At 45.7% G+C, this 12,255-nt stretch overlaps 1 long non-coding RNA gene across 1 annotated transcript in view; it reads left to right on the forward strand.

Annotated features, from left to right (window-relative positions):
* The first annotated feature begins 7,160 nt into the window (after window positions 1–7,160).
* The window catches only part of LOC146860993 (uncharacterized), a 62,435-nt gene continuing 57,340 nt past the window's right edge, over window positions 7,161–12,255 (forward strand). The window contains exon 1 of the long non-coding RNA XR_014979226.1: window positions 7,161–7,436. This is a non-coding gene — a long non-coding RNA (uncharacterized LOC146860993). The remainder of the gene's footprint in view (window positions 7,437–12,255) is intronic.

The following is a 12,255-nucleotide window of genomic DNA, read 5'->3' on the forward strand; positions in this document are numbered from 1 at the left end:
TTGTCACTGACAAATTCACAACTATAATGTTACTTTGACCTTTCGTTTTTTGCGGTGAATATATATATGTATGTGTGTGTGTATATTAAGCCTGGGGGGAGCTGGCGGAGTGGCAGTACGCAGACGTCAAACTCCGTGGAAACTCCGCTCTGCCGCCCGCCTCCACCCCCCCTAGCAAGAATTACATTAAATATACATTAAAGGTAAAAAAAATAATCACTTACCTTGACTGCGGCGTCCCCGGGCTGCCGTCCTTCTCTTTCTCAGTTTCTCGATGATCTGCGCATGCGCGAAGCCCACGCATGCGCATTTCTCATGTAGAATGCGCGGGCGCGCGGCCATGCGCAGATTATCGTGAAACCGAGGAAGAGGAGGACGGTAGCCCGGGGACTCCACAGTCAAAGTAAGTGTTTATTTTTTTTACCTTCAATGTATATTTAATGAAATTCTTCCTAGGGGGTGTGGAGGCAGGGACTGGGCAACTCGGCTCTGCCACAGAGGGTGCCGAGTTGTGCCTACTCCGCGTTCTCCGTGAAACCCAGAGTAGGCACAACTCCGCATACTCCGCGGGCAGAGCTCAGCACTCCGCCCACGGTTAGTATATATAGATGTATATATGTAATTTTATGAATGTATGGCTGATGGTTGCCTTGTAGAGAAGCTTATGCTTAATACAGTAGGCCTTGTTTGGTTGTGGCGACAAGCCAATAATAAAGGCCATAGCTCTGTTTGGTTCATTAGGAAAAGTTATATCTGATGCCATACGTCTGATCTATTCATTAAGAAATGTTAGGACGAAGAGAGTAGGACTGGGTTATGTATTGTGAAAAGCATTAAGAAACGTCATGACAAAGAGAGTAGGACTGGTTTATTCATTGTGAAAAGCACTTGTTAAAGCCAATGGACCATTAACCACGGGTTGCTTTTACACTGTTTTATAGATTGTAGATATATATTTTGCTGCATACAATCTCACAGATTACTGGATTTTGGTGTTGACACACCCTGAGGGCAGAAGATTTTCACTGTGATTATCCTTAATAGGTCATTTAGAAAGTGGTTATATATTGTTTTACCAATTGTAATTTTGTACATATTTTTTATTTTATAACTGCAAGCATGATATAGTTGCCATCTTATGCACAATTTAGTAGGCCTGTATTGGTTATAGTGACAAGCCAGTGGTGAAATGTATATGCCTTACTGTTCATTTGGAAAAGTTATTTTAGATTACAAAGGTTTGGTCTATTATCAAATGCTATGACAAAGTAAGTAGTCCTGACTTACTTATTATGAAATGAATGTGCTAAAGTGTGAGAAATTGGGGGTTTGGTTGAGGGGAGTGTGAGCCCTTCTCAAGCAACAACCACAATCTCTTTCAGGGTGAAACGAAACAATTTACTAAATTAACATGTGCATGACCCTCTGGTAGCTTGGCACAAAGTAGGCAGGCTTAAGTTAGAGGCAATGAGTACATTATGTAGGCAGCACTTAAACAGTAATAAAGTGAAAACACAAGACAAGAAAGATAATACATCAATTTAGTAAAATAGAGTAAAATATAATACATCATTTAACAACAAAACAACAACAATCTAATCAGTAGGAACTGAGAAATGCAATTTTAAAGATTTAGGTTAAAATAGTGCATAGAAGAACAAAGCACCAACTGTGGTTATCTGGTTGTGTTGTACCGAGACAAAGTCATAAATTCAGGTCGACCGCCATAGAGCACTCGCTGGGTACAGGAACCAGGTTAGGCCTGCTGTGTTGCCCAGAGGCGGTTCCAAGGAGCAATGTGGGGTCCTTCGTCAACTGCGTCGGTTCCGATGAGGAAGGTTGAGGCTTGGTCCATGTTGAGTTGTGTCGCACTGCATGGCTTCCGATGGGGAGCTGCAAGGACTGCGATGCGAGATCATGCGTGGAGTTGCGTCCCGCTGCGTGAGTTCCTATGAGGAGCTGCAAGGGCTGGGTTAGGTTGCTCTGAACTGCGTTGCTTATGATGTGCAAAACAGCTGGGCTGGCAGAGGACCTTTATACCCACTTCCAATGGTTCAGGACTATGGAGGCACCACTTGGGGGGTTAGGGCTCACAGAAGGCAGAGTCTTCGGGGAGGGTTTAAGGGTGTTGGAGCCATTGGAGTCACTTTGGTGGTCCTGGGTTCAAGGTGCAGGTCCAGTTACTCTTCTTCAGGCAACGGAGCAGTCCTTCCTGCAGGCTGAGCAGCAGGGATGTAAAGCAGCAGAACTGCTGGGCAGTTCTTCTTTTAGCAGGACTGCAGAGCAGCTGGGCAGTCCTTCTTGCAGCAGAGCAGCAGAGCAGCAGAACAGCCCTTCTTCTGAGTCTTCCACAGGTCCAGAAGTGATCTGATGAGTTGGGCTTGAGAGTCCAATATTTATACCTGGTGCCCACTTTGAAGTGAAAGAAGCTTCTGGATTTTTCCCTCAACAGAGGTGTCTGGAATGCCCCGGTCCCAGTCTGTCTGGGGGCACAATAGTTTAGTGTGAAGTCCTTTGTGAGTGTACTTGGCCAGTGCCTTTGAAGTGCTCCGACCTCTCATTAAGCCAAGATGGCCAATCCTGCCAACACCCAGACCCTCTATAGTGATACTGTCTGGGAAGAATACACAAAGGCCAACTGCAAACAACATCTAGTCATGCGACCCAGGAAGAGGCTGCATGCACCAAATGGTTAGCACTAGAAAGTGCCAACTTTCTAAAAGTGGCATTTTCAGGATTGTGATTTAAAATCTGACTTTACCATTAAACAGGGTTTTAAATTACAACCCCTCAGTCACAAAAATTGGCTTTCCTACCTGCTCCCAATCAAGAGTTTTAGCTTATTAAGTGTAATGAGGTTACATTTAATAAGTGATAACTCCTATCCTATGGTAGTGGTTGGCCTTGCAATAGTGAAAAATGAATCAGAGAGTTTTTCATTACCAGGACATGTAAAACTTAAAATAAGATGTCTAATTTTTGGAAAACAGTGAACCCTGCCCAAGGGTCTGTTTAGGGCCTACTCTCGGAGTCACTTATATGTATTAAGAAGGATGTAGGCCTGGCAAAAGGTTTATTTTGTGAGGTTGAAATGGTAGTTTAAAACTGTGCACAGGCAGCAGTGGTAGGCCTCAGACATGTATAAAAGGTGGGTGGTACAATTAGTGCTGCAGGCCCACTAGTAGCTTTTAATTTACAGTCCCTGGGTACACGCAGTACCACTTTACTAGGTACTAAAAAGTAATCTAGATTTGCCATTTGGGTGTAAGCCAATTTTACCACGTTTAAAGAAGAGAGCACAAGCACTTTAGCACTGGTTAGCACTGGTAAAGTGTGCAGAGTTCTAAAGTCCACAAAAACGTGTTCACCAAACATGAAGGGTGAAGGCAAAAAGTCTGGGGGACTACCACACCAAGGATGTCAAGTTTAACATAAAGGCATAAGGCTTTTAAGGATGGGTTGGTATTACACTGTGCTGAAGGCGGCAGATATGTATTTTGTTACATGGAATCGCACAGATTACCTTAGTTGACCAGGGGTGTAATGTTGATTACAACCTTCGGCAAGTCCTGGAGTAGAAAACAAGAGGCTTTGGGTCAGGTCTGTTCTGCCATTGGCCTGTATGACTTTAATTAATACTCTGGTTTCATTCATGAAAGCACACAGCATGGGGCAAAGGGTTAGCCCACTTCAGCCATTGGCTCTGTTGCCCTGCGAATGGCGGCATTTGTATGATGACAAATAGGCCTGAAACTGATAATGCATATGTGACGATTCATTTTTTTCAAGCATATTACAGCTCCCATACAGTGTTAACAGGCTGCTTGCTTGCCCTAATTTCAGCAAGCAGTGTGTGGCTTCCTGCGTGGCGAATGTTTCTAAACTAGGTGAGCAACACGGAAAATCATTGTTCATAGTGTATCATTGTTTTGCCATTCCAAGATGGACAACACCTTGGTTCTACTCAGTGGCGGCTGCCACCTATGGGGTGTGGTGAGGCAGGCAAATGGGAGATGGTTGCCGGTGATCCATTACAACAGCAAAATTGCCGACATGCATTACATTCTCACAACTTTAAAACGTTAATGTAATGCATGATGGCAATCTTGTGCACATACATTTTGATACATTACATAAATTTAAAACATTAAAGATAAGAAAACTCACTTACCTTGTGGCACGTCTGCGCTCCCATTCGGTGTCCTTCACTCCTCCAGCGCGGGCCCCAGGTAAGTCCCTTTCACCAATCATGGGGCTGCCAACACGAGAGCAGCGCCAGGATTGGATGGAGCAAGCTCTCTCAGCATCCCAAAGAGCACTGGAGGCCTTTGCGCGGTCTCAACCAAGCTGTCCAAGACAGTTGGGTTGAGAGGTTTAAAGTGCGCATGTCTGGCTGGCCGTCGCAAGACAGCCGGCCAAAGGGACATGCATACTTTAAACCTAAGTGCCCTGCCCATAACTTCTTTCTGCTGCTGCCAGTCAGCAGCTGCCCCGCCCCCCATCTTAACGCTCAGCTCAGGGTTATTGAAAAATAAAATGCTAATACATTAACTGTATTACTATTTTATTTTTCATCTCTGGGGCATGGGGGGCACTTTCATAGGTCGGGCGACGCTCCTCCGCCTTAATGGTGGAGCCTCCCCTGGTTCTACTTGAGCAACTATGCCGTAACTTTCAGATAATGGGTCAGTAATATGCTGTGTACAATACTATTGCAAGATGTACATCCACTCGCTACTATGTTTAATGTATTTGTTATTGAAAACATATGCCCACCACGTTGCTGTGTTAGCTTGTTTTATTCTTTTGACTTTTATTCTTTTAATTTACCCTGCCTGTGTTTCTGAGTTTGTGTATGTGTTTAATTGCGGTTGAGTTTGTGAATGCAAGAATGAGTCTGTGGGTGGATGAATGGATGCATGAATGCAAGGAAGAGCGACAGAGTGCATACATGATGACTTATCGAGTGGCGTTTAGCTACAATGACTATAAAGGCTCTTTTATTTATATGCCAGGCCTACTGGCATTGTCAGTGCGTGTAGGTATTTCAATTTCATTTGTGTGAGGAAAAGCATACCTATGAACCGTCTGATGACTGGTGGCCGCCCTGACCCGCCCATCACCAGGGATAGGTGCTGCGCGTGCTAGTGTGCAGGAGTAGAGCGTGGCCCGGGCTCGTCTGGGCAGGGGGAGGGGCGGTCACAGGGGTGAGTCACCACGCGGGAAGGGTGAGGCCGCACAGAGAAAGGAAACATGACATGGGTACAGGGAGGACGGACGGGCGGAGATCTGGAAGGGAGAAAGTGAGAGAGAGCATCCAGAATGTGACAAATGTCAGGACTTTGTGATGGAAACACTTTCATGTGCAGGATGGAGAGAACAAATGTTAATTTACAAAGTATCAACCAACCGAGGGATCAAAAGTTATCAAATTGAGGCACAAAATCTTAACAAAGCGAGGGACCAAATTCCAATAAAATGGAGGGACTGAATGATAATAGACAGAGGAAGATATGCTGTCAGCTGACAGAAGGACAACGTGTTAATAAATGTAAGCACCGAGGGGCAGATTTACAAGCCCCTTGCGTCACTTTTGCGCCGTTGTTGCGTCACTTTTTGTGACGCGGCGGCGGCGTAACCAATGCACCACGTTGCGGCCCATTTACAATGTGACGCATCTGGTGAGATGCGTCACCTTGTAAAGCCCTGAGCCACATTATACCTGCGTCAGGTATAATGTATGCTGGGTGGGCGTTCCCACGCAGGAAAGCCTTGTAGAAGTGACGCAGTGAAATCTACAAGATTTCACTGCACCACTTCTAGAACGCCACAGCGTCAAAACCCTACACCTGCTTAAAGCAGGCATAAGGGGTGACACAGTGCGATAATTATAGGCCTTCCCATGCATTGCTTGAGTTGCGCTGTGCTTGCGTCACGACTCCAGCAATGCGTCAGAATTTCTGATGCATCTGCCAATCCTTGCACCATGGTTGCCAGTATTGTAAATATGGCGCATCCATGGTAGCGCAAGGGTTTCGCATGGAGGTGCAGGGAAACTGATGCATCTATACAGACGCGTCAGTTTCTTGTAAATCTGCCCCCAAGGTCGAGATTTCTCATTATTTTGCGCTGCGCAACGCAGCAAGGCAACTTGCTGCCCTGTGTCAAATAGAGAGGGCAGTAATATAGTTGGTGTACAATTTTTACATATTCCCAGGTTTACCAGTCTTGGTCAGTCTGGGAATGCATCAAAAAGCACGGGTGGATGCGTGGGAATACCCACACTCCACCCATGTAACTCCTTCCTGGCGCAGAGTAATGTAGGGCAGCGACTTGTGCTGCCTTGCTTTACTCCAGATTTACCAAGCAACGCAGGGCCATGCCTGGAGGCCTTGCGTGGCTTGGTAAACCTGACTTAAGGATTTTATTGCCCTTGCATCACCTTGCATGACGCAAGGGCGACACAACCCTTTGATACATCTGGCGCCAAGTGTTAACTAACGAAGGCATTGCATGCTATGAAACAGGGACCACATGCTAAGAGATGCTGAGAGACCGAAGAACCACATCTCAAGTAAGTGAGGGACCACACCGCCGTGGCCCAATGGCCGAGAGATACGCCCCACTGTCAAAGACAGAGCTGGAGACCGTGTAGGACGTGTGTGCCAGGAAAAGGCAACAAGGACTCGTCCTTACTCTTTCTGAATCCTACAGGTTTTTGGGGCACTGGAATATATCACTGTCAGGATGGTAAATCGTAAAGAGCGAGGAGTGTAGCTATCATTTGTACAGCAGGTGCAGTTGCACCAGGGCCCAGAGCCACGAGGGGCCCATTGAACCCTGATAATTGCTGTATTTTACTTCCCCAATAGCAGTCAAAGGGGCCCTTTTCCTTACTTGCATCAGCCACTGAAAACAAACAGTGAGGGAAAGCTGCTCCTGCAAGGGAAAGTGAGGGCTGTCCTAACCATCTCCTCCGGCCTCAGAGAGACAGAGCAGGAGGGGTGGGGTGGGGCATTTGCAGTGCTAGCCCCGTTCAGCGCCTCCAGGCACCAAGCAGTGTCTGCCTTCTCATCAACAGCATACCACAGTGACACTTCCCTCGCTCAGGACTCCTCACGCTAGGCAGGGAGCGGCTCTCCGAGAGAAGAAAGCATTCACGCAGCTGTGCAGGGTCGGGGACCCCACGGGAGTGCACTGGAGAGGAGGGGGGCGGCGAGGGGACTACTCTCTGGAGGGGCAGGCATCCATGCTCCCAGAGGTTCAAGTGCAAGCACCGGGAGCACGGCGCCTGCAAGAGCACATGGGCTCCACGAGGTGGGAGCAGCTGCAGCCCTTCCCAGCCCCCTACCCTTGGAGGGTGACCCCTAGAATGAAAGCAAATTCTGGGCAGTCGCTGTGAAAAATCAGTCAAAGGAGACAATTCAGGACAAAAGGTCAGTTTTATAGAGACATCTAAGGAGGCAGGGCTTTAATTGGGATGAAAAAACTGAGGGGCCTCCCATAGGGGCGTGGCCCCTGTATTTAAGGGTGTGGCTTAAAACACTTAAACTAAAAATCTATACTTAGCATAGTGAGCCGCCCGACTGGTATTTTGCTGCGTCTGTCCCTTCATCCAGAGTGACCAGTGCTTTAAATGGGCCGGTACTCACCGGTACTAAGTACCTCCACTTCTACATTTTCTGTGCTTGAGTACCGGAACTTCTCCTTGTCCAAAGAGAGTACTGGTACTCATGGGACAGCAAGGCAAGCTCAGTGAAATGGCTATGTACAGAAAGAAGCGCAACACAGCTGACAGGGAGTCAGTCAAATTTCGTGAAGCACTCTGATAATCGAGTGTTAATATACCCCTTTAATGTGCTATTCAAGCAGCGGCCCATATGCATTCATTCAGAGCTGGCAGGGAGTTTGGGAGGGTCCAGGGTCACACTGTGATTATTGACACAGTGTCCACTCAGGCTCTGTGGAGCACTGTAGGTGTGTGAGCAGGGCCTGCTAACGGGCACACCTCGTCACTCGTGGGAAATCTAATAGATACTTCCTGCTGGCAGAACAGAGTACACCAGCACTTGTTTGGAGCCATGTTGAGGAGGAAGGTGGTGATAGTGACGCTGAGGTAGAGCAGGCGGGAATCAAGGTTTATTTTTGTGGACTTCAGCTAATGTAAGCATTTCTGAAACACATGTACTGAATGTCCTGTCTGCCTGCACGAGTTCGTCTATGTCACTGTGTGTGTTCTTGCACGAGTGAGTGTTGTCTGGAGTGTCCAGCATGGCAGAAATATAAGTTGCAAGACCTGCATTACCACACTCTGCCCTTGGAGCACATGTGAAAGGTTTCCTTGTAGCAAGTGCTAGGCCACTCTCCAGTGCAGATCTGCTTTTCTTCCCAGTGTTTCCATAGGATTGCATTTTATTTTTTAGAGGCCGTTTTCTCTTGGGTTAATGGGGGACTCTGGTAGGGGTAGAGGTGGGCGAACCAACAAATGAACAAGGAGAGCCCAGTCAGAGCCGAACCACAAAGTCTGGCTTGGCCTTAAAAGGCTCTGTATAAGTCGAGCCTTGAAAATATTACCATTGAAAAGTGAATTTTTTATCATGTGGAAGCATTTCACCCTGGTGCATATTTTTATATCACCGTATTGAGAGGCGTTTGTGCTCCCACTGTGATGACAATGCCATTAGTGGACTAGGAAACAAGTCAATTTCAGGTGTACATTATATCTGGCCTAGTCTTTTCATGAATGAAGCAACATTATAGTGTATTAAATCTAACACAAGATGTGACTGTACAGCACACATCCTGAAGTTGTGCATTTGAATATAGTATCATATGTGCTAATGAAGAAAAAAGGAGGCTTGGTGAGATAAAATATTTGTCTACGGTCACAGAATTTGGTCATGTGGGGAAGCCGGGATTGAACCCAGAATTTCTGCTTTCACATTGAGCAATCCAGCCTCTAAATGTCGGTTTCTTTCTTTCTCTCCTGTATTACAACAAAGGTCACTATTTTGTCTTTATTCTTTGCACATGAGTTTAGAGTTTGGCTGGCAGGCAGATGCAACATCAAAGTTCAGTTTGTTTTGGGCTTGAGGGTGGAAGACGACCTGGAACTGAGCCAGAGCCAAGCATCTGGCTTGATCCTGGCTCCAGCTTTCAGCAGCTTGTTCTCCTCCAGAAAGAGGGAATCAGACTTTACAGCAGGTAAGGAGCTTTGAGGCAAAGCTGTGCCATCTGGCTCGTGTCTACAAGGTGGCAATGAGACAAGAGGGTTAACCATAGTTAAACGTTTCCAAAAAATGTTAAGGAAAATAGCTTGTGCAAGTCAAATGTGATTTAGGTGTTGCACCATGAGAAGCCCACTTAAATATGAAATGTACCCTTTTGTAAGTATAAGAGGAAAGGAATACTCAAAATATGCCATGACTGCTTTAGTATCATTATGCACATCTGCACACCAATTAAATCTCCATCAAATTAAATGTGTACCCTTGGCAGGGTCACTTAGCACTGTCCATAGTCCTGCCCCCAAGCCCCACTCCCTTGCCCACATTTCAATTTGATGAGTACCTGCACTTTTTTTCCATTTAAAGCCCTGATCCAGAAATATAACACAATAAGTAACATCACACCTACAACCAGCCAGGACTATTGGTTATGGCAATGGTTGTAAGTTGCATAAGATAAATAAGCAACTACTATCACTTTGTAGTATATAACATTGAAAATGCGACTCGCTCTTGTAGGCGTGGTTGTAGACTAAGGCTAGAGCACCCGACCTTCGGGCCGAGAAAACATGTTTGAGCCTGACGTCCTGTGATGCAAAAAATGAATACATCCTTGTGTTATGTAACTGGTGCTCATGTAAAGCGCCCAGAGTTTGCACAATATAAAACTGAAAAACAAGCCTCTTTGAAGTTGCATTAAAGGTAGTGAGGGTAAAAATGGAGAACAAGATAGGGACCCGTCTCGGCACCTGCTTTTAAAAACTACCGATGCTGAGCACCGACAGGACCCGGCCCACTTAAAGCCCTGTAAGGAGGCTATGCAATAATATAAAAGTAAGTTAAGTAAGTAAAAGATCCCGGTGGGGTGGTCGTTCCTTTTCTTATCAGGTCCCCAAACTCTGGAACACCTTTCCTCCTGCACTTTGCCAGCAGTTTAATGAGTTTTCCCTTCCGGAGGGTCTTGAATACCTGGCTCTATGGGGAGGTAGCGCTGCTGGTTAAGTTCTGCATGTTGAGTGGCTGGGCGCTGAGAGGCCTTCGGGTACCTATGCGCTATATAAGACAGGACAGAATAGAAGTAACTAGTGGAACAAAACAAGAACAAGTCACAATAGGTTTATGTTCATTGGTTTGTATTATATGTAACAGTAAGCACCAACGTTTAAATGCAAGCGGGCTTATCTGAAGGTGAAAAAACAAGCAAACATATGCACACTTAACAAAATAAGACTGCAGACTTGAGGACAGTTGTGACAGAATGCTGCCCCTGTACCATGGATGTTAGTAATAGAAACAGCACTTTGTTGCTGAATGTAGACTTTGAGGCATTGGCACTATTAGATATTGAAAAACACTTTTTAGCAGAGATGGCAAACTTCAGAAGTCATTTGTTCGCAAAAGCAAATAAACAGAAATCTGTGCATGAACATTCCGACACTATTAGATTTCTAAAACACACTTTTTAGCAGAGCTGGCAAACTTCAGAAGTCATTTCTTTTCAAAAGCAAAGAAACAGAAATATGTGCATGAACATTCCATATAAACTGAAGTTTTGCCTTAAAGCAAGCTCAACATCATGCACATTTTTGGTTCAGGAATTTTTCAAACTCAAACGATTTTTTGGAGGGTACTATTTTGTTGACAAGGAAAGGGAAAGAGGGGGTAGACAGAGGAAGAAAAAGAAAGAAAAGAGAGAAAAGAGAGAAAGAATACAAATTTATCCTAACCACAATATTATTTCCTTCTTGTAATTACTTATTTTTCAGGTCTGGCCATTATAAGAGCTTTAGCTGTCATGCCAAACTACTGTGTCCCCACCCACCTCCCAGAAACTCATACATACTATACAGACATACAGGGGGTTTTATTCAGGGGACTTAGTCCATTGGTCTGGTAAATTGTCATTCACATTTTGGTTCTGCCCACCACAATACACAATGGATCAGCCCCCTATACCCATTGGCTCATCTCACATTGAGTGACTGCGCAAAGCCTGTGCACATTGTTCACATTAGCATATAAATAGTTTATTTTATCTTCCGTTACAAAGTTAGATCAAAGTGTGTTTAATATATTTTAATTCTTTTTATAATACCTTTAAATGCCAGCTATTTACTATGCCTGCACTTAGGGTACTCAGTCAGATGGTGATTTATTTTCAGTCTTTTTTTTAGGTCTTGCCTACTAGACAGAGCATGCAAGACATATTGTTGGCGTACAGTGGGCATAGAGCCTGCCTATTTTTTACCATTAGTTTGCTTCATTGTCAGTAATATTTGCTTGCTTCTTACTCAACAGTGTGTGTGGACTTTCCTTCCTATTCTTGTGTTTGTCACTCCCCTAGTGCATGGACACATTACTGTGTTCTTACACTGCTCTCATTTTCAGGCACTACTTTTTTCTTTTGGTTTGAACACGCCACATGATTGTCCCCTATTGTGCATCTCTTCCCCAGTCAGTTTCTTTCTCTTGCCTACGTGGTACTCCCCCCAACCCCTTGGTGAGGTGCTCGACCTCGTATCATTCCCTGCCTACGTAGCTTTCACACTTGTGTGCATCTCCCTCCCCAGCCCCATGTTGCTCTCTCTTGCATGCCTGTTTGCTGCTGCTGCGACTTCCCTGTTGCAGCCCCTCACCTCTGTGTTGCCTAGGGTCCCCGATGTTGCTTCAGCCACAACCATCCCCAATGGGGTGCTTTCGTGCCCACCCGTTGTTTGCATTTCCCCATCTGCTTTGCCTCTGTGTGTCTTCCACACCCCCTGCCTATGTTGCTTTGCACTTTTCCTTTTTAGGTCTCGCGACCTGCGTTGCACTGCGGAGCAGTGCTTGCGCAGGCGAGAGTCCTTATGTCCGGGCTTTGAAAATCGACCTGGAAAATGCACACGCTTGTGCATGTGATTTTACCTTTGCGGCCTGCTATTGGCCTTTCTGTGCGTGTTCTTTTGTAAAATAGACACCAATAGGCCAGAGGCGGGCGCATAGCTCCGCCCCTGGCCTATTGTTGTCTATTACGCGCATTTCCTGCCAT

The sequence above is a fragment of the Triturus cristatus genome, chromosome 3_1, assembly GCF_964204655.1.
Source record: "Triturus cristatus chromosome 3_1, aTriCri1.1, whole genome shotgun sequence".
Lineage (NCBI taxonomy): Eukaryota > Metazoa > Chordata > Amphibia > Caudata > Salamandridae > Triturus > Triturus cristatus.